Consider the following 21372-nt stretch of genomic DNA (forward strand, 5'->3'; position numbering starts at 1 on the left):
CTGCAGTCATCACACAGATACCACTGGAAAGTGCTTTGTCCACTTTCCATGCAAGAGGAATAAAGCTTAAGGGCCAAGTGACACTGGATATGTAGAGTTTAGGGCCATGTTATCGTTTTTAAATGCAACTGACAGCCATGAGGATAATAAGGACCACTGCAGATTCACCCCAACGGGCCCTCGAAGAGCAGCTGGAAAATCTTGAACTACAACTTTCATGTGCCAAAGTTTTGTGCATTAACTGATTTGATTTGTATCCCACATTTGTATCAAGTGTTCAAGGCAGCTAACAGCAAGAAGCAACATTTAAAATGAAAACCTATCTAAAATAATCATCTATAAACACATTTTAAAAACACAACTGTAAAAGAATAAAGCACTTAACCCAACAAACCAGCTTGCTTGCCAAAGGCAAGACCTGAATACAAACAGGACAGCTGAGAGGAAGGTAGCATAACCCCTTTGACTGCGGGTTCCATGGCCTGGGAGCAGCCACGAAGATGGCTCTGTCTCTCACTCTCATCAAATGAAACTGCATAGGCAGCTGAACCAGCAGGGGTTGCTCCCCCAGGGATCTTGAAACCAAGGCAGGCTTGTGTGAGAGAAGGCAGTCTGAACAATGGATGTACCCCAGGACTATGCCTCTCTCACGCACAGAGTATTTAATCTCTAACCTTGTCTTGTGGGATGCTTAAAGTGCTTTACGTCATCAGACTGTCCATGCAGAATTGCTGTGAGCACCATACTTCTCTAGCTTTGAGGTAAAAGCAGGATCATCTGGTGACATATTTATTGATTTAAGTGATCGTGGATCATACGTGTACCTTTCCATTTGCAGAAGGAAAACAGAATGTACTTCTTGCCTCCTTTTTAAGCTGCCCACATTATGACTTGTAGTGACACATTTGATTACAATTTCACAATACTAATTAATCTAGATGAAATGCTCACAAACTGAAGCTGGAGTAACACATCACATGACACTCTTTTTTAGCAGCATTGCTCTGCCAATTAAAAAAAAAAATCCATCTGGTTATCCCTATATGCAAAAAGCAAAACAACATTTTAAAAAATGTTTATCACTGAATTAGTCCTAGTGTGTCATAATAGGGTTTAATATCTCAAGATTTGCAGCTGTTAAAATGGCTAAAAACATTTTCTAGTATAACATATCTGTCAACTGCTACACTATTTCTAGTCAAAAATTGGCCAAATTGTACATATTGCTTTTGTCTGCCATACTGAAAAAAGATAATGAGCCGCGGGCCACTTTATATTCATTAATTAATAATGAAGGTGTAAGTTTGATCTTTAGTGTTTCCCCAGTTTAATTTAGTTTGGAGTGTCCAAGAAACATGGGATTGAGAAGGACAGTGTTGCTTTCTAAACAAAGGAAGGTTGTGAAATATTTATCCCTTGCTCAGCACATTCACTCAGTATCTTTCTCTGAAAGAGATTCTGCAGAGCAGACAGATCAGGTAAATAAGTGGACATAGATCTGAAGAGTGTCAAGAAAATGTGTGCTGTACTTTTGCAGAATCCTTCAACAGTTATACTTGTCATGTAAAATTAGCAGATAAGTACCTAAAGATGCACAAATGCACTTACAGTAGTTGCTTTTTAAACAGTTAATCTGTCCCTTGTGTGATCATGCATTTGAGGTTTAGAAAGCAAATTTGCAACCCCTGGGCAGCATCTAGGAGTCTATATGATGTTTCAGATTCCAAGATGCAAAGGCAGAGACAGAGCTACAATCTCAGAGCTGGGAATCTGTTTTCCAGTCCCCCTCCCCACCTTCACAGCCAGCCTGGAGACAGCCACCTCTGTTGCCTCTTCAAGATTGGGAACTTGACCTCAGAGAGGGGATAAAGAGGGCATTCTGAGGGCAGGAGCTTTCCAAGGCTGGATCCTGCTGCTTCTTCAGCAGCCCCAGAGCAAGCCAACTGGATGGCCAGAAATGGCCACCTAGCAGAAGTGCAGAGCCAGGGAAGTGGGAAGGTGAAAGCTGCCGAGCTGCACCTCAGACATTGCATAGGGTGTCCATGAGCCTCAGCTGTATTGAGCCCTTAATTAATGTTTGCTAAACTATATCATCTTTCAACAAGCATCTAAAAAAGAAACGGCACATATTTGCCTGCATCAGACTGCCACCCAGGACCTTGCACAAAGACCCCTTTTCTTTAGTCAAGCTCTAGCATGCAACGGTGTCTCTTTCGACTCATCAGATAAATAATCACAACATGAGGATCTCCAACAGTGTTTTTCAAGCCTGAGTATCCGCCCAACAAAGTATCAAGTGGCTTCCAGAAATGCTTTACCAAAGGACAGACCCAGAAAAGGAAATGATGGAATCCCACTGTTGCTTATGTTAACTCGGGGGGGGGGGGATGGGGGGGAGGAGGAAGGAGGGGCTTTGAGCAAGGTAACCCTAAGTGGCCCCTTCCCTGAATATGTCCACCTATTCCTCACTTCTGCCCCTTGGCTCATTCGCTTGGCCTTGGCCTCTGGACCAAAACTGTATGACTGCCTAGAGGGAGGGCGCAAGGCAAAGGAAGATCGCTGCTTGAGCGCTTGAAGATGGTTGGCTGAGCATGCCCTGACATCAAGGATGAGAAACTGCAGTCCCACGAGGCTCTGAGGTTGGCAGTAAGCCCCATATGGGAGGGAGGCCCTAGCAGGGGCCCAACAGCACCTCCCCGATCCTGCTGCTCCCAGTTAAAAGCACTCGAATGCACTGTTAATGAACTGCGCCCCCTTCTGGGCAATGCCATTTCCCTCTCACCAGGGTCCTTGCAAGGTCTCCTGCCACTGGATGTGGGACAGCACAAGTACACCTCCCTGTCTTCCACCTACCTCCGATTATCACTGCCCCTGTACAAGCTGCTGCTGTTGCTTTCTGAGGAGTTCCACTGGCTGTAAAGTGCGGCTGGGGCACCTATCCAGAGAGAAGGGCAAGCCCAAATGCCTGGCTTGTGTGCTTCTTTTCAGTGTCAGGCAACATGGGGGGTGGGGGGTAGGGGCCCTGAAGATTGCCCTTCAGAGAGGACACCCTCTGCCCACCAACACCGCTGTGAGAGGCTCCTCCGGGTGAGCCAGTGGGTGGCTGCTCCAGGGAGACCTGCTTGTTCCTTTCACCCCGTTCTCTGCAGCTCTTGTGTTAATGAGCTGAGCAACGGCTCTCCTGAGCCCCATTGGCTCTGTGCTGCAGGGGGAGGCTGGCTGGCAGGACCCTCCAGAGCACCCCACTGCTTGGCAGTACCTGCAGTGGGGTGGGGGGGCGGAGTGCATCATCCACTGCTTCTCTCACCTGAGGTGGGTTCATTTATCCCACTTCATAGGACATCCAGGCATTTCCCATCATCTGCCAGCAATGCCAGCCTCTCTCCAGAAGAGCACATAATCATAAACCCAACATCAAACATGATAACATTCAAAAGCCAGCAGGGAAGCATCTCGGCCTATTTCATTGTAGAGAAATCCACAATGGATTCATGTGTGTTCAGCTTTCTAGGAAGCCAGCCTGCAGACTCCTCAGTTGACTGACTTTTTTGCAGACTGTGTGGATGATGGGGACCTGAGTGCTGGCTTTTTACTTTGCAAGGGGATTTGTTCAACTTCATTTGCCATTCACAGCCTTCTCCTCCATGAATTTGTCTTATCCCTTTTTGATTGCATCCCTTGGTAGCCATTACCACATACTTGTCTTGTGTACTCTATGGACTGAAGCATAAAACTTCCCTAACACAGGAGTGGGGAAACTTCAGTCTGGCAGTGTATTTATTTATTTAAAACTTTTTAAGACTGTCCCCTACTGTAGTCTCATGATGGTTTAACAATAAGACAAAATAAAATAAAATACAGCATCTGATATTCTACAACCTGGTGCAAAATAAATGTACAATTCCAATGCAAGAATTCTGAGCCCAGGAATTTTTGACTACCAAAACTTGAACTGAGTTCACTGTTCTTCCACACAAAAATCTACTCTGAATAACCACAAGTTTTCTTCATTTCAATAGCATAATTTTGGGTGAAGGAAAATTAATTTTGGTGTCCCCATTGATAAATGGTTGGGAGAACTCCTAGCCAAGCTGCTGCAAATCAACCAGACACTTATCATTAGATCCAGATCTACATTCTTCCTCCTCCTGCCCAAAGAAACCCCAACACAACGGGAAAGATAGTTAGGGAATTCTGCCTGAACCTGCTCAGAACTTTCAAGGGTAGCCCTGATAAGAACTGAAGCACTAGCTGACAACTTAATTGTAAGAGCTACTCAAAGATGAAGAAATCCTGTGTTGATGAATACAAAAATAGTAACACTGCCAGTTCAAAAAGTTATTAAAGGTTGACTTCAGTTTAGTCATTTGCCTAATCCAACTAGGAAAATATTATGCCTTGTGGGGAATTTTGACAAACATTTAACTTCACATATGATCAGAAATAATACAGTAATAATATTCTATCTTTAACATACTGCCAGTAACATCTGCACTAGTTTAACAACTGGTTGAGATTACATTCCTTTCTGGTGTGTGCTACTTTCAAGAGGGCAAAAGTGTGTCATCACCACCTCCCACGCGAAAGGGACTCCTGTGCTTCAGCTGAAATGCTTAGTTTTGAGAAATGCAAGTGCCTGTAATTTCTCTTCACTGATTTTCAGTTTCTAAAAGCTTGGGGCTTACATGTTACCTTAAATAAACACAATGTGGCTTTGATGGAAGAAGAACAGGGAAGTGGATCCTAATTCAGCTGAGTAGTACGTGTAAAAATACAGGAGAACTGTCTTAAATTATCCTTAGAGAGATGATTGGGCATAGTTGCTGATAAAGAAGCAAGCCTGATTTAGGGCTAAAATAGAGCTTGCCTTCCCTTAACCACATGAATCTGTATCCCAGAAGAGGCTGGGATCAGAACACCCTTGAACGTTGCAAACATTTACCCGCTGCAGACTCTACTCACTTCGTGGTTGGTCATTGGTCTCTGATACAGGATGGTCATCACTCTACTCTCCATTTCCCCAGATTTCCAAGCCATGACACCCTGGTAGGAGTGTGGTGAAGCAGGACTTGCTCTGGGGGCATTTGGCTATCAACAGTTAGAGCAGCCTGCCAAGTTTTTAAAATGGCACCAGGCAGCAATTGTTTGAGTCACTCCTCTCAGAACTGCGCTGGAAATCTTTGCAGCCATCTACAACTGTGCAGAATCTTTGGTTGCTATTTTTGAATGCTCCCTTATGGTTAGTGATCCTGAGGACGGCAAACCATAAAAAGGAAGGCACACATACATTCAGTTGGAAGACAGAATAAGAATTCCCTGAATATCAAAAGCATACACTTTTATTTGAGCATGCATATAAATGTTTTGTCAAGGGCCCGCAGCTCACAGAAGAGCATCTGCTGTGCATGCAGAAGCTGCCAGGTTCAGTTCCTGGCATCTCCAGGTAGGACAGGAAGACTTTCTGCCTGACAACCTGGGGAGCCACTGCCTGTCAGGGTCAATGGCACTGGGCTAGATGGCCTTGACCTAAGGAAGCTGTTTCCCTTCCTTTTTTCACAAGGCATTCAATAGCTAGAAGGACAGATTCCTTCAGTTGGCAATAGTTGCCTACTTTCAGCAAGTTGGTAGGAAAAGAATGAGGCAGCAGCTATATTATTATTATTATTATTATTATTATTATTATTATTATTATTATTTCACTACCACCTGAGAGCTTGAAGCTCTCTGGAAAGTTTACAGCCATACATAAAAATGCAATATAAAATACAAATAGCATTACTATGTCATAAGAAGTTACCATACAAAAAGTTAAAACCAAATTTAAAAAATAAAATTTACAAAGCTTATACAAATCAAATTATAAGGCCTGTTTACACAGCTAACAAACCCCAGTAAATTGATTAAATGTCCAAAGGTAGAGGGCAGTGTCAGCCTGGCACTGAAAGGATATTAAGGTTGGCACCAGGCAAGCCTCAGTGCAGAGTTTGCCCCATAACTGGGAAGCAACCAATGAAAAGGCCTTTCTTCTTGTTGCCGCCAAATGAGCCACCCTTAGGGGTGGTGATCGGAGGCAGACCCCATATCTTGACCATTATGGGTAGATGGCAGTTGGGAGAGGCATCCCATCAGGTTTTGTGGTCCCAGTTGTGTAGGTACCAACAGGTAACTAAGGTACCTGTTGTGCCATGAGGCTTGATGCTTTTCCTAACTTCCCCTTTCCCCTCAAGGTTAGAAGACCAAGATGAATCTCACATATTTGAAACAAACCCAAGGCTGATGCTTGGGATGCTTTGATGTGAGTCCTGAACTGTGGGACATTCAAGACTGCACATAGGGGATCTCATATGTCCTCAGAACTGTTGCATTCATTTCAATGATGGAACAAGGGTTGCACATTCCAGGATCAAGCTACAGCATCTCCAGATAGGGCTGAAGAACCTCTTTCCTGAAACCCTGGAGAGCCACTGCCAGTTGGTGTTGACTATACTGAGCTAGATGGACCAAGAGTCTGACTTGGTGAAAGGCAGCATCCTGTATTCCTATATAGCACCTATCATCCTGGATGTGCAGGCAAGGAGCATTTTAGGAACTCAGAGGAAAGGCAAGAGATACCCTTATGCCAGAAATCATCAGCCATGCTGATGTAACCATTGCCAGGTCAGTAGAAACGACTGAATCACTGCTTTTTCACTGAATAGAAAATAACAATAAATCAGCCTTAAGCATATAAAAATAACAAGACAAAACTGTTGCTTCTGTGACATTTCTGGGAACTTGATCACTCAAAAACATTTTCTATTGTTAGAAAATTGAACAACTTCCATGAAATTTTGCATAAAAATAGAAATAGTGATCAGGGCTTCATGCTTTAGTTATAACTTGCATTATTCTGAAAGCCAGCAGTCTGTTTGAAAGATAGACCTAGTTAATTCTGGCCCGATTTAAAAGATACACTCCCTACATTATTAAACTATCATTTTACAGAAGAGAAAGAACATCTGACTGTGTGATCTCCCTCCCCAGTCTCCTCTTCCTGCCGCATGCTGATTCTGGTTAGCTTTAATTACATTTCCCCATTATGGGCAATAACATGATACAGTGGCCACCAACCTGGACACTTTTAAAGGAGGATTAAAGAACACCATGGTAAATGAGGCAATCAGAGGCCACTAGTTATGATGGCTCTGTGTTAGCTCCCATACTGGAGGCAGTATGAATCTGTAGACCAGGTGCTGGAGAACACAAGTGAACGAGTGCTATTGTATTTGTGTCCTGCTTGTGGGCTTTCCACAAGCTGCTGGTAGGATGAGTCTACCAGCATGCTGGACTAGATGAGTCTTTGGTCTGATCCACGAGTGTATTTTGTATGCTCTTAACTCTAGCACAATTCTTAACCATGGTTTAGTGTTGGTTTAACACCAAGGATCTTAAACCATGTGCCAGGACAGTACCTCATTTTGGGAAGCATCCTTTGCATAGACATCTCATAATCATTTGTTAAATCCATTGTGGCTTCTCATTCACCTTAAAAGTAAGAAAACTGATACTTGGGCCAATATGTTTCCCTCCACTACCGATGGAGCCTAATGAATGAATGGAGTCATTCCAGTACTTTCTTTTGGTGCTGAGAAGCTGCAAAGATCTCCCATGCAAAGCTGCCTTACACTACCATCAGTTTATTGGTCCATCTTGATCAGAATTGTTTCTCTACTGAGCCCTCCAACATCTCAGGCAGAGGTCCTTTCTATCCTCGTCCTACTGACTGAAGACATTTAGCTGAAGATGTAGGGAAACTGAACCTGGAGCCTTTTGCATAGAGTGCATGTGTTCCTGCTAGAGCTCCTCTCCAAATTGGACCTCGTGCATGGAGGAGCCATGCTCATAGAATCATAGAATCATAGAGTTGGAAGGGGTCATGAAGGCCATTGGCTGTTGCAGGACACCATGTTACACCATCCCACTCAGATGGCTGTCCAGTTTCTTTTTGAATGTCTCCAGTGTGGGAGAGCCCACCACCTCTCTAGGCAGCTGGTTCCACTGTTGCATTGCTCTGACAGCGAGGGAGCTCTTCCTGATGTTGCTTTAGGACAGCATTGTTGAGAGGATAAAGTGAATGAGAAGCAAATCATGCTCAGTGCCTTGGCTTCTTAGGGAAAAGATGGTCTATGAGAAATGTTACAGTTATAACAAGAGATGTAGCAGCAGCCAGCCACTTCTTGGCAGTGGTCTCCCTGCAAAGTTGTAGGTTTGGACAAGTGTCCAGCTTTGCCAACCTTCGCTGCCAGCCCTGTGTAAACCAACCAAAGCTGGAAGAAAGCACTCCTGGCCACACATGGTGGGAAAACCCCAAACTCTTTAGGGCAAGTGCAATCCTATCCAGAACCATTGATTAAGCAGCAAGAAGAATGAAATGCAAACGTGCAGAGAATGGTTGTTAGCTTATCAACACACTCTTAGCATGGTTTGGGTGCATATTGGCCAAGCTGTATCAGGGAAGGCAGTTTGATTTGGATCAGTAGTCCTGGAAATTGTTAACTACTAGGTGTAAGCGAAAAGGGATTCATGGCCATCCCTGCTGATAGGAAGTTAAATGTTAAATTTTAACTATATTAATTCCTCATTTAAAAAGCTAGTCATAAATGTTCATTGTCTGTGATTACCATAGCCTTGTTTTGATGCCAGAATGGGTGGCATTTGGGATATATCTTGTATTATTTCTCATCCCCAGATATTCCCAAAGGTATGAACATAACTTCTGCAAATGGCCAACAAAGTTGAAGATCAAGCAAGGCAAATATTTTGATTCTTAACTAGTTAGAATGCACACAGTGTTTGTTTTGTGGGCAGTATTTGGTGAATTCCTGTGATCCAACTACAATTTATGCTGATCATTAGAATGGTAATTGCAAAACCTATAATAATGCTTCCTATCTGTAGATCTTGTCGCTCCCCAACTCCCTGCGTAAAGGCCACTTAGCATCAGTGAGTAATAATAAGATGTAATCATCAAAGCATTCCATTCAAAGATATTGGCAGTGTTCTTTATCTTATATCTTACTGGAGTGTTACTGCAACAGCAAGTTAGTTCACAAAGGAAGTTAAAAAGAAACTAATATATTCCTACCTGGGATCTCTGTATCGGTTAATTATTTCAAACTCTTCAAGTGGAGGAAATCGTTCAGGCTGTTAAATAGAAACAGGGGCGCATGTTCACATGTATCTCCTTAATCTTGTTCTCTATAATTTTTAGGTTTCTGTTGTGGTGGCAGGAAACATTCCGTATTCTGAATTAGCAGATATGCACTATTCCAAGGGCAGCTTGCTCAATGGAAGAGCCATAGATAGTCAAGGTCAACTGTTCCAGAGTCGTAAGCAGATGCCTGTGGGCAGTGGCAGCAGCCAGAGAGTGGCAGGTAGTTGCTGCTCGCCTGCAACAGTGAACAGTGAGCTGCAAAATATATCCAAAGAGCCACATTTGGCTCCCAAGCCTCTGTTGGGTCACCCCCGCACTATACAATCAAATATTACACGTATCTCTCTAGGTATATGTGTCCTGTACACGTCACGGGGATCCAGAGCTAACTGGGGTATGGGACACACTGCAGGACGTACTATGGCTACAAGTGGCATATAGGATAACTGGTATATGCAAAAGGGCCACAAACAGAGAGCAACTTACCATTATTTTGCAGAGGGCAAAAACCGACTTATAGCAAGGATCTCTGACCTTTCAGGCTGGGAGCCACAGTTGAAATTTTGAGAGTGCTGAGTGCTCTTACAGAATGGCTGTCATGGGGATCCCTGGCCCATTTGGAACGTGGCTAGGCATGGAATACACAAACGGCTGAGGCTAAAAGTAACTTGCCCCAGAAGGCAGTGATGGGATCTGAGCTCCACAGCACAAATGCAGTCTTTTGACCTCAAATGTAGAGGTCACAGGCAGGCAGCATTTTATTTCGCAGCAAGCCAGCCTCAGAGGGAGATGGATGAATGAAAATCAAAGAAACCTTAAGAAATAAAATAAGGAGGGACTGGGAGCCTAGCTGGCATCAAGAGAGGTGCTTGAGTTGTCATTGCTGCCCAAAGTCGCTTTGTTAGAGATCCCCAACTTATTTCTATTTAGAAATTGGGACCTTGAGACCAAAAATTAGGGAAGAACAAATCCATGAGGATATTCCAAGAACTTGATTGTACAGAGCTACTAGTTAGGCATGAAAGTGGAATACATTGTTTTGGTATTGTTATATTTGTATCCTGCTTTTTTTCCTCTTATGAGAAATCCAAAGCAGCTGACATGGTTCTCCTTCTTTCCATTTCATTCTCATATTATCTCTGGAGAGTCTATGACTGGCCCAAAGGCTTCCAGGGAGCTTCATGGCTTAAACCCAAAAGCAGATGACTGAAGAAAAGCCAGTTGTACTGCACTGGAGAACCTCAAGTTTCTAGAACCGTTATGAGGGGGACAAAAGCAAGGTCCCATAAGGATTGGTCCAAAAGTGAGTGAATGTTGCTCTTAAACAGTGGGATGCAAACCTATGAATGCTTGGGCAGAAAATAGTTTGATGACTCCTAGCTTTCCTCAGTCAGCACTACTGCTTTTTCCTGCCTAAATATGCATAGGATTGTACATTTAGTAATTTTAAACAGTAAGCAGAATTCTGGGTGCTGCCAGACAAGGCTTTTGATATGCAACTCCCTTGCCACATTCACAAAATGTTGCAGGGGCCCCAGATGGCACTGTCTTCCAATTGGAGCCCTCTTATGTTTTTCCAGCACTTCTGGCATCTTTTTACTTGCTGTGGAAAATGCATTCGGGAAGAAAAGACATGAAGCTGCAGAATGGTGCTGGTGCTAGGAGTTTACTGAATGGAAATGCCCTTGACTGAGAAGAGGACAACACCGCTGGATTTCTGCTGAACTACTTTATATAAAGAATGTGTAGGAACATTGAGTTTTAGAGGCAATGAATGCAGGCTAGAGACAATTTGATTTTAAAAAGTAGTTCCAAGTCACTTCCATTTATTAGTCCTTTCATATCCTCTGTTGGACTAACACAATATAACTATGAGCACCTCTAAAGCTTGGTATGTGAGTGCAAGTTTGAGAGAGAAAAATGTGAGAAACGGTTACTTGCTTTTTGCAGCAGGAGGGGCAGGAAAAGGATCTGCTCCGCTTATAGGACACCAAGGGAGCAGACTAGACATCGCCTATCTCACTCTCATGTATAGAAGCATGTAGAATCGTTCCTGCTCCCCAACCAGTATAACCTCTCACCCAGTCCTGTGACATAATCTAGCAGAATAGAACACTTTTAGGTCACAGTGATATATGTGGGAGGCAATTAGCCATGCCATTCATTCTCTTATTGAAATGAGACATTTAAAAGTGCATAAATTTTGGCTACATTGTAAACTGCCCAGAGTGTGTAAATTGCCCAGAGAGCTTTGGCAAAGGAGCAGTACAGAAATAAATACAGAAATAAACATAACTTTACAGGCCAACCTTATACTGATCTTGATATTGTTAAAGAATAGTGCTGAGTAACACTTTTGACAATGGAAATTCAGTGGTGGAGCTTCTGGATTTGATTCCTGGTATCCCCAGGAAGGCTGGGAGAGACTCCTGTTTGAAATTGCTGAGAGCCAGCCATTGCCAGTCAGCACAGATGACCCATGCGGGGGCCCATGGTAGAAGGCAGCTTCCTACGTATGTTGCTATGAATAGTACATGCCTTGTGGAGTAGATGCTGTGGAACAGATGCCCAAAGATGTTGACAAATGAGCCAATGCTTGCAGATATACCAGATTGCTGACTCAGTAACCAGAGTCCACTCTCCCCAGCTGCATGGCTGTTTCCTTCCATGAACATTAGCTGATATCTGTTGCACATCTCCTTCCCACGCTCTGCTAGAGGTGTGGGCAGAAAGTAGATCAGGATCTGCTGGTAGATCTTCAAATGATGTGCAGTTGTTTGACAAGAATTTCCATATCTCAGAAGTTTATTGTCAACAAAATACCATAATTTCCTTCTGAATGAGACTGCTTGCCTCAGGAAAGCTTGGGGAGAAACTATTAAATTAGCATGTGATAGGACTTGAGTGCAAGCTCCACTTCTGGTGCTGAAGATAAATTCCTGGGCTGAGCATTTGCTCAAAAGCATCTTGTTTCTGTGTTCTAGTCACTGTTTTGCACCTGGCTCAGGCAAGTTGGTGGGCCTCAGATTCTAGCGAAAACGCAAAGTTGATTCCAGAAAAGCTAAAGCCTGCCTTCCTTTGCACAGGTATGTACAGTAACTTTGTTGCATCATTAGTCTGCAAATTAATTTTAAACAAACTGGCCATGAGGAAACCTGTTTTCTTATTAAGTGAACTACAACAATGGCTCAGCATAGAAACCCTGTAGAACAGGACATTGGAAAATAATAATGAGTTGCTTACTGTTATCATCTTGCCCCTAGCAAGGGCTCTTTGGCCAAGAGAACCAAAATCTTTTACTCCCCAGCCAATTTCTCCCACAAAGCAATGCCTGCGTGACCATGGAGGAGGATTCTTTAGTGCAGGTCTCCACAAATAGACAGCTTCACTAGTTCCTTCTACTGGAGAAGTCTTTGTTCCAACATACTGACTATGATCCGGAAGCTTTGCTCGGTAGTTACCGGTGCCAGCTGGGCCTTGAGAACGACAAGTATTGTAAAATATGGTTATACAGAAGCCAGTATACATATACTATGATTTACTATTCCACAGATGGAATAAAACTGTTCCCATTTTACATTTTAGGATAACATGGATTCAGCCTTTGTGTACGCACTAGTCAGTTTCAACCAAAAGGCTAATAGTTTAGAAGTCATTTTAATTAGAATATATAAATCAGGTAGTTTTGCTCAGGAAGCAGAAAATTACAAAGATGGAAGAGAGAGAGAAAGTTTCAACTCAGAAAACAAAATCTTGGTTTGTAGAAATGAATAGGAAACTACTCTCCTGGTTGGTTGGAATCTGAGAAATTAAAACATGTTGGAAGATAGAAGCCAGTTGTGAAGCAGAGAGAGAACAGACAGGCAGGCAGAATCCTAAAGAAAAGAGGAAGCAAGTGGAACTGGGGACCTATTGGAAAATATTGATCAATGACCTAAAGATATTGCTTAGATAAGGAACCTGGATAAAATAAGGACATATTTTAGCTGGGTACATCTGTCCCTGGTTGTTTTATTACCCTATTGCTCATATGTGGAATGTTCATCCATATAACAGCTTAGAAACACACAACCCTTGGAGGAACCCAAGGAGGGTGCATGGGCCAAATTAGGAAAGTTGGCAGGCAGGATCAGGCCAAACAACTTGTCTGCTTTTTGTTGTTGTTGTTAGTTGCGAAGTCGTGTCCGACCCATCGCGACCCCATGGACAACCTTCCTCCAGGCCTTCCTGTCCTCCACCATCTCCCGGAGTCCATCCAAGCTCACACCAACTGGTTCAGTGACTCCATCTAGCCACCTCATCCTCTGCCATCCCCTTCTTTTGCCATCTATTTCCCAGCATTAGACTCCAGGGAGTCCTTCCTTCTTATTAGGTCGCCAAAGTATTTGAGTTTCATCTTCAGTATCTGGCCTTCTAAAGAGCAGTCAGGGTTGATCTCCACTAGGACTGACCGGTCTGATCACCTTGCGGTCCAAGGGACTCGCAGGAGTCTCCTCCAGCACCACAATTCAAAGGCCTCAATCCTTCGGCACTCAGCCTTCCTTAAGGTCCAGCTTTCACAGCCATACATTGCAACTGAGAAAACTATAGCTTTGACTATACGCACTTTTGTTGGCAGGGTGATGTCTCTGCTTTTTAGTGTGCTGTCTAGATTTGCCATAACTTTCCTCCCCAGGAGCAAGCGTCTTTTAATTTCTTGGCTGCAGTTCCTGTCTGCAGTGATCTTGGAGTCCAGGAAAATAAAATCTGTCACTACCTCCATTTCTTCCCCATCTATTTGCCAGGAAGTGAGAGGACCAGATGCCATGATCTTAGTTTTCTTAATGTTGAGTTTCAAACCAACTTTTGCACTCTCCTCCTTCTCCCGCATCAAGAGGCTCTTTAGTTCCTCTTCACTTTCTGCCATGAGAGTGGTATCGTCTGCATATCTGAGGTTGTTGATATTTCTCCCAGCAATCTTAATTCCAACTGGTGATTGATCTAGCCCTGCCTTTCTCATGATGTGCTCTGCATATAAGTTAAATAGGCAGGGTGACAGTAAACAGCCTTGCTGAACTCCTTTCTCAATTTTGAACAGTTCTCACTGTTGCTTCTTGACCCGCATATAGGTTTCTCAAGAGAGAAATAAGATGGTCTGGTACTCCCATCTCTTTAAGAACTTGCCACAATTTGTTGTGATCCACACAATCAAAGGCTTTAACATAGTCAATGAAGCAGAAGTAGATGTTTTTCTGGAACTCCCTAGTTTTCTCCATGATCCAGCGTATGTTGGCAATTTGATCTCTAGTTCCTCTCCCTCTTCAAAATCCTGCCTGTACTTCTGGTAGTTCTCGGTCCACATACTGCTGGAGCCTAGCTTGTAGGATTTTGAGCATACTTTGCTAGCATGTGAAATGAGTGCAATGTGTGGTAGTTTGAACATTCTTTGGTATTGCCCTTCTTTGGCATGAAAATGTAAACTGACCTTTTCCAATCCTGTGGCCACTGTTGAGTTTTCCAAGTTTGCTGACATATTGAGTGTAGCACTTTTACTGCATCGTCTTTTAGGATTTTGAATAGCTCAACTGGAATACTGTTTCCTCCACTAGCTTTGTTGTTGCTCAGACTTCCTAAGGCCCATTTGACTTCACATTCCAGGATGTCTGGCTCGAGGTCAGTGGCCACCCCATCATGGTTATCAGGGACGTTAAGCTCTTTCTTGTATAGTTCTTCTGTGCAATCTTGCAACCTCTTCTTAGTCTCTTCTGCCTCTGTTAGGTCCCTGCCATTTTGGTCCTTTATCATGCCCATCTTTGCATGAAACGTTCCCTTCATAGCTCCAATTTTCTTGAAGAGATCTCTGGTCCTCCCCATTCTATTGTTTTCTTCTATTTCTTTGCACTGTTCATTTAAGAAGGCATTCTTATCTCTTCTAGCTGTTCTCTGGAATTCTGCATTCAATTGTTTGTATCTTTCTCTTTCTCCCTTGCCTTTCGCTTCCCTTCTTTCCTCAGCTATTTGTAAAGCTTCCTCAGACAGCCATTTGCTTTCTTGCATTTCTTTTTCTTTGGGATGGTTTTAGCTGCTGCCTCTTGTACAATGTTGTGAACCTCCATCCATAGTTCTTCAGGCACTCTGTCTATCAGATCTAATTCCTTAAATCTATTTGTCACCTCTATTGTATATTCATCAGGGATATGATTTAGGTCATACCTAAGTGGCCTAGTGTTTTTCCCTACTTTCTTCAACTTAAGCCTAAATTTTGCAACCAGAAGCTCATGATCTGAGCCGCAGTCAGCTCCTGGTCTAGTTTTTACTGACTGTATACAGCTTCTCCATCTTTGGCGCAGAGCACATAGTCAATCTGATTTCTGTGTTCACCGTCTGGTGATGTCCATGTGTAGAGTCGTCTCTTGAGTTTTTGAAAAAGAGTGTTTGCTATGACCATCGTATTCTCTTGACAAAATTCTACCAGCCTGTGCCCTGATTCATTTTGTACTCCAAGGCCAAACTTGCCTGTTATTCCGGTTATCTTTTGGCTTCCTACTTTAGCATTCCAATCCCCCATGATGATAAGGACATCATTTTTTGGAGTTGCTAGAAGGTGCTGTAGGCCTTCATAGAACTGGTCAGCTTCAGCCTCTTCAGCACCAGTGGTTGGGGCATAGACTTGGACTACTGTGATGTTGAATGGTTTTCCTTGGATTCGAACTGAGATCATTCTGTCATTTTGGAGATTGTATCCCAGTACTGCTTTTCCTACTCTTTTATTGACTATGAAGGCTACTCCATTTCTTCTGAGGGATTCTTGCCCGCAGTAGTATACCTGATGGTCATCTGAATTAAATTCACCCATTCCTGTCCATTTTAGTTCACTGATTCCTAAGATGTCGATGTTCAGTCTTGTCATCTCTTGTTTGACCACATCCAGCTTGCCTTGATTCATGGATCTTACATTCCAGGTTCCTATGGAGTATAGATCTTTGCAGCATCAGACTCTCCTTTCACCACCATATACATCAGCAACTGAGTGTCCTTTCGGCTTTGTCCCAGTCGCTTCATTCTTTCTGGCGCTACTAGTACTAGCCCTCTGCTCTTCCCCAGTAGCATATTGGACACCTTCTGACCTGAGGGGCTCATCTTCTGCCGTCATATCTTTTTGCCCTTTGGTACTGTCCATGGGGTTTTCATGGCAAAGATACTGGAGTGGGTTGCCATTTCCTTCTCCAGTGGATCACGTTTTGTCAGAGCTCTCTGCTATGACCTGTCCGTCTTGGGTGACCATGCACGGCATAGCTCATAGCTTCATTGAGCTACGCAAGCCCCTTCGCCACGACAAGGCAGTGATCCATGAAGGAGACTTGTCTGCTACTCCTTTCCAAACGGAACCAGCCCTAGGTAAGTGCTGTGCCCTTGGGACTTTTCAGTAGTTGGAGAAGTGTAATTCTACTTCCACTTACAAAGGAATAAATGAGCTGTAGTTGGAAGTATTAGGAAATGGTTTGGTAGGGAATAACCAATAGGGCAGTGGAAAACAGAACTGAGACTTAGAGGCAACCTATACTTTATTATCACTGACCACTCACACAAGTTTACATCTGGTGGCTTCTTTTGTTGGTGACAAAGCTGAAAGCATGAGAGTTCTCTAGCAACACTTGAGAAGAGTTAGGAGGTGTGCAGGAGGAGATGTCCATGTAAAAAGAAGGAAGGTGGGTCTGTAGGAAAATGCAGAACTGAAGAAGGATTGCTGGGAACACAATTAGAGAACAGAAATCTAAAAAGGGGAAGTAGATACTTCACAAGTTGAATAAATTATACTCCCTTATTTCACTGGGATGTATGTTTATAATATACTTCTTTAGAAGTATTAATTGTTAACCAGAAATCTTTCCTGAAAGAAACTCAAGATATGAGGGAACATCTAAGAGAAGAGAAAGTGAAATGAACACAAAGGAGCTTATTACAGGTTAAATAGCAGTTGGCCCCTTAAAATCACCTCAAGAGTTATAATTGTTGTTGTACTGTTTGAAAAAGGAATCAAAGCTAAATATCTGAAATGAGGAATTTCTCTTAAGCTGAAGTGAAAGGATAACTCTTGATACAGAAAGCAGAAGGAAAATCTCTGCTGGTCTTGGGCCTTTAGACCTGCCCCCGCGTTAACTGCACGCTTGCTTAGCATGAAGCATCTGGGGAAGTGCTCCCTTGAAAAAGAAAGCTATGAAATTATATAAATGCTTCTGAATTAGTACAAAACACCCATCCCATTGTACCTACTTTTATATTCCTTTTCTAAAAACCAGCTGTTCTAGTTTTCTGTGGAAAAAAGGAAACATACAAAGTATATTGCTCCAGAAAGATAGCCGTAATTGAAAAAATTCACTATATAGTATTTTACATTTTTAGAGAACTCCATAAGATTATTTGTCTTGCTTTGATGCATCAAGAAGGACATCTGACCAGCCATGATGCAGCTCAGCTGCTCCCAACCATTTTGGACTACAACAGCCATCACAGAAATCAAGAAATAACTCATTCTTGCCTTTTCCAAGGGTTTGCCATTGCAGCCTACTTTCATGAATGCAGCACCTCCTTGCAGGCTTGACTGCATCTGTTATATTTATTTATTATATTTATATCTCACCTTTCTTCCTTCAAGGAATTCAAGTCGTCTAACAAAATCTCCTCCTCTCCATCTTTGTTATACTGTGGAAAAGGGGATCAAGCATGCAGAGTGCCTGGCTTGCATGTGCGAGTGATGGCAGGCACAGACGTCTCTGCCGGCTTCTCACGTCCTGTCTGTTTCATCCTTCCACACTCTCCTCTAATGACACATGCACCCAAATAGCTATTTATACTGCACGACAGAGTGCTATGATACGGACAGCACCTCTGATGCTGCAGCTGAGCATCACCCACCTGACTCTGGGTGCTCTGATTAATAGGGTGGCCGTGGCATTGTTTGGAAGCAATCCCTTTAAGCAATGATGGAACGGAGGCAGTCACCTGTGTATATAATTCTTTTCCCTGTATCTGGTGTGGTGCTGGGTCTGGAAGACAAAGCCTTTCTTTCTGCCATGCCCTTGGCAGCCCGGCGTTAGACTGCAGAGTCACCAGTCGGTTAATCTTTGGCAGGCTTTCCCTGGCTCTCAGCACTGCGGCGGCTGCTGTTCCCGGCTGTTTCTGCAGACAGCACAGACAGGAAGCCTTGTAAGCCGGGCAGCTTCGGAGGACACGAGGCTATTAGGTGACATTTGCTACATTGTGACATACTGTCCTTGTGACCTTGCAAGCCAGGAAGATTCCATTGGCTGCCTGCTCCCTCCCGCCTGGCAGCAAAGGATCCAGGCTGAGCATCAGCTTCGCGCATTTCATTCTGAAATCTTTGGTGCTGGCTCTTAGAGCTTTTCTAAAATCTTCAGGCGGTTGTAACCGCAGAGATGAAAGGTGATTGACTGGGCTGAGTCTGTTGCCTTCCACGTCTGGCAAAAAAATACAGTTGGGGGCCATCCATATTATTAGGTAGAGTGAGGCAGTGGCAGTATCTTGGGTAGCAGATCCTGGGGGAGTAGCAGGATCTCCCCAGTGAGTCCCAGCCATTCCCTCTTATTAGAGGACAGGCCTGTGGGTACCCCCAAAACTAGCCTGCAGTCCTCAGGTATAGCAAAGGACACTATTCCAGCACCAGCACTGAAGTTAAGTTTACTGTTACACAGTAGCAAGCCACTATCTACCATACATGACCCCATGAAGCATACATGAAGAATGGCGCTTCGGGAAGAGTGAATAATCCAGTGATGTTTCCCTGGCAGTCCAGTCCATTTCCATATGTGGCATGAAAGTTGGGCACCTTTTTGTCCTTTGTTTCAGGCAGCAAAATATCTTGGGCTGGGCCTGAATGTATTATCAACATGAGACAAAGGAATTTTCTTTCATGAGGTTTTGGCCTTGTTTTTGAGAGCCTGCCACAAACAAACAAGGACATTCCCTTCTAATTAGTCATAGTTTTCTATCTGAAAGTCAGACAAGGCTTCTCTTCTCCACTGGTAAGAGGACGTTTCAGTTTACAGGAGAGCTTTACCAATCGTGGGTAGTTCCCTATTAGGATGTCTGAGGGTGGGCAAAACAGCATCCTAATTTCCTTCTATCCAAGAAAGCTGTGTGACAAATGTTTATTTTTTTTCCTGCCTTGTAGCCACAGGCTGATTAGGATGCCCTTTGTGTTTAAACCTCTCTCTGATATGATGATACTGCATGATCAGTCACAATACAGAACTGAAATCCATTGTCCCTCTTTTAGAGTGCAATTACTGTGAGACCTCTGGCAAAGGAGGGGCCCCAGCGATGTGAACGTCCGGTGTTCTCATCTGGGACTCCTGCAGCAGCTGCTCCTGGGTCAGTTGAGCCCTCTTGCAGTCAGTGAGCTTGGATGGTGTCTGAAATATGCATCCTGGTATGCCAGGCAGCCTGCCTTCTGGGCTGATCAGCTGATTCAAGCAGGAATAGATTTCGAATGAGAATGACCTTCCTTGTCACCAAGGGCAGGCGAGTGTTTGTACAAAGTGGTGATACTCTTGGCAGAAGCTTCTTTTCATGAAATGGATTTGGCTTCTCTTTAGAGAAGTACAATTGCTTTAGTTGTTTTGCAAGCACAGTTGAGCCCAAAGGCCAATTCACATACCATATTGTCATGGAGAATATGTAGTCTGAATGGAACTGGATGGCATCCATCTCAGGAGGAAAAAGTATGCATTTGCTGGATTATGCACCTGGTTTACAGCACAACCAATATATTTACCACAAAGCTACTCAACCCTCCTTAGCTGGGATATGATAAAGGGGATGAGTTCATTTAAAACATTTCTATACCTATTCTTTATTTAAAAAGTCCAGCATTTACAACGAGAGAGAGATTAAATATTTAATAAAACCAAAGAATGGGGAAAAGCTCCAAAATTATTCTAAGAGTGAACAAATCTGAAATCATTACAATGCCTAGAGGAGTACCAGCAATTTCATCCACTCCCAGCATTCTTCATGAGTGGAGCGGTTGCATCTTTTACACTCAGATCATGGAAAGAAAGAAGGAACAGACAGCCTGCCCACACAATTTTGTTGTGCCATGTGGACAGGGATGCTGCTGTTGAAAATACGGCACCTGCCCCAGTGCCTCCTTTTTCCTCTTTTGGTTTTTGGCACCCCCCTATGCATCTAGTGGGCTTTGGAGCTGTGTAGAATTTATTTGGTGGTTTTCTACATTTCTATGTTTCTGCCCAGTAGCTGAAGCTCTGTGCTTATCCTTTTTCACTGGTGCAGATTAGAGTGGCTGGCAGGCGGAGTATTTATGCCACACTGACTTGATGGTGAGGTTGGTTACTGGGCAGTTGTCAGTCCTAGAATAGGTTGGCATATGCAGTGTAGGAGCAAATGAGTAATTTGGTAAGCCCTCTAAGGAATCTATTAAGTGAAAGGGAATTATCTTCCATTATGCCCCTTTCAAGGCCATGAGGCTGGAGGAGGCAGGGAAAGGACCTTCACGTGGCGTTTGTGTCACCCATGCACAGCAAGCACTTGGAGGGTGGGATGCAGGTATTCACCCCAAGTGCCTGGTCATGCTTTTTCAGCCCCCCATGAGGCAGCATTAATTCCCTGCCTCTGGTGGCAGAGCAGGAGGAACAGCAAATCACGCCCTCTCCTGGCAGGAGGACCTGCCCCTGCCGCCACCCAAATGGTGACATGATCACATCAAAGATTCAGACTCCCATCTTCACATGTATGACTCAGCCTGGGTAGGAGAAACAACAGCTCCTAGGTGAATTGGTGCCACATTTTGTTTGTTTGTTTGTTTGTTTTTTACAAGAATCCCACTCTTGTACTGACATGAACATGGAAACAAAAAGGCAGCACAGAAAAGGGATTGTACTTACTCTGTCTTGGATGTGTCAGTCACCCCAGGAGAACTTTTCTGCTACAGCGTACAGGCTGATGTCCCAGGAGGAGAAGACCATGGCAACAATAAGCACTAAACTACTGGTACCACCTTCTCCCATATAAAATTGTCTGGGCATTGAGATCAGGGGGCAATCACTTCTCAACATCTTTGCATTATGAGATGCCTGCCTGTCTGGCAGGGACATGAAGAAGACCTTCTCAGTGACTGCAGCCATTTTTGCAACTCCCCCTCTTTGATGGCTCTCCAGCAA

Source organism: Varanus komodoensis, unplaced genomic scaffold (assembly GCF_004798865.1).
Source record: "Varanus komodoensis strain SLA01 unplaced genomic scaffold, ASM479886v1 scaffold21, whole genome shotgun sequence".
Classification (NCBI taxonomy): Eukaryota; Metazoa; Chordata; class Lepidosauria; order Squamata; family Varanidae; genus Varanus; species Varanus komodoensis.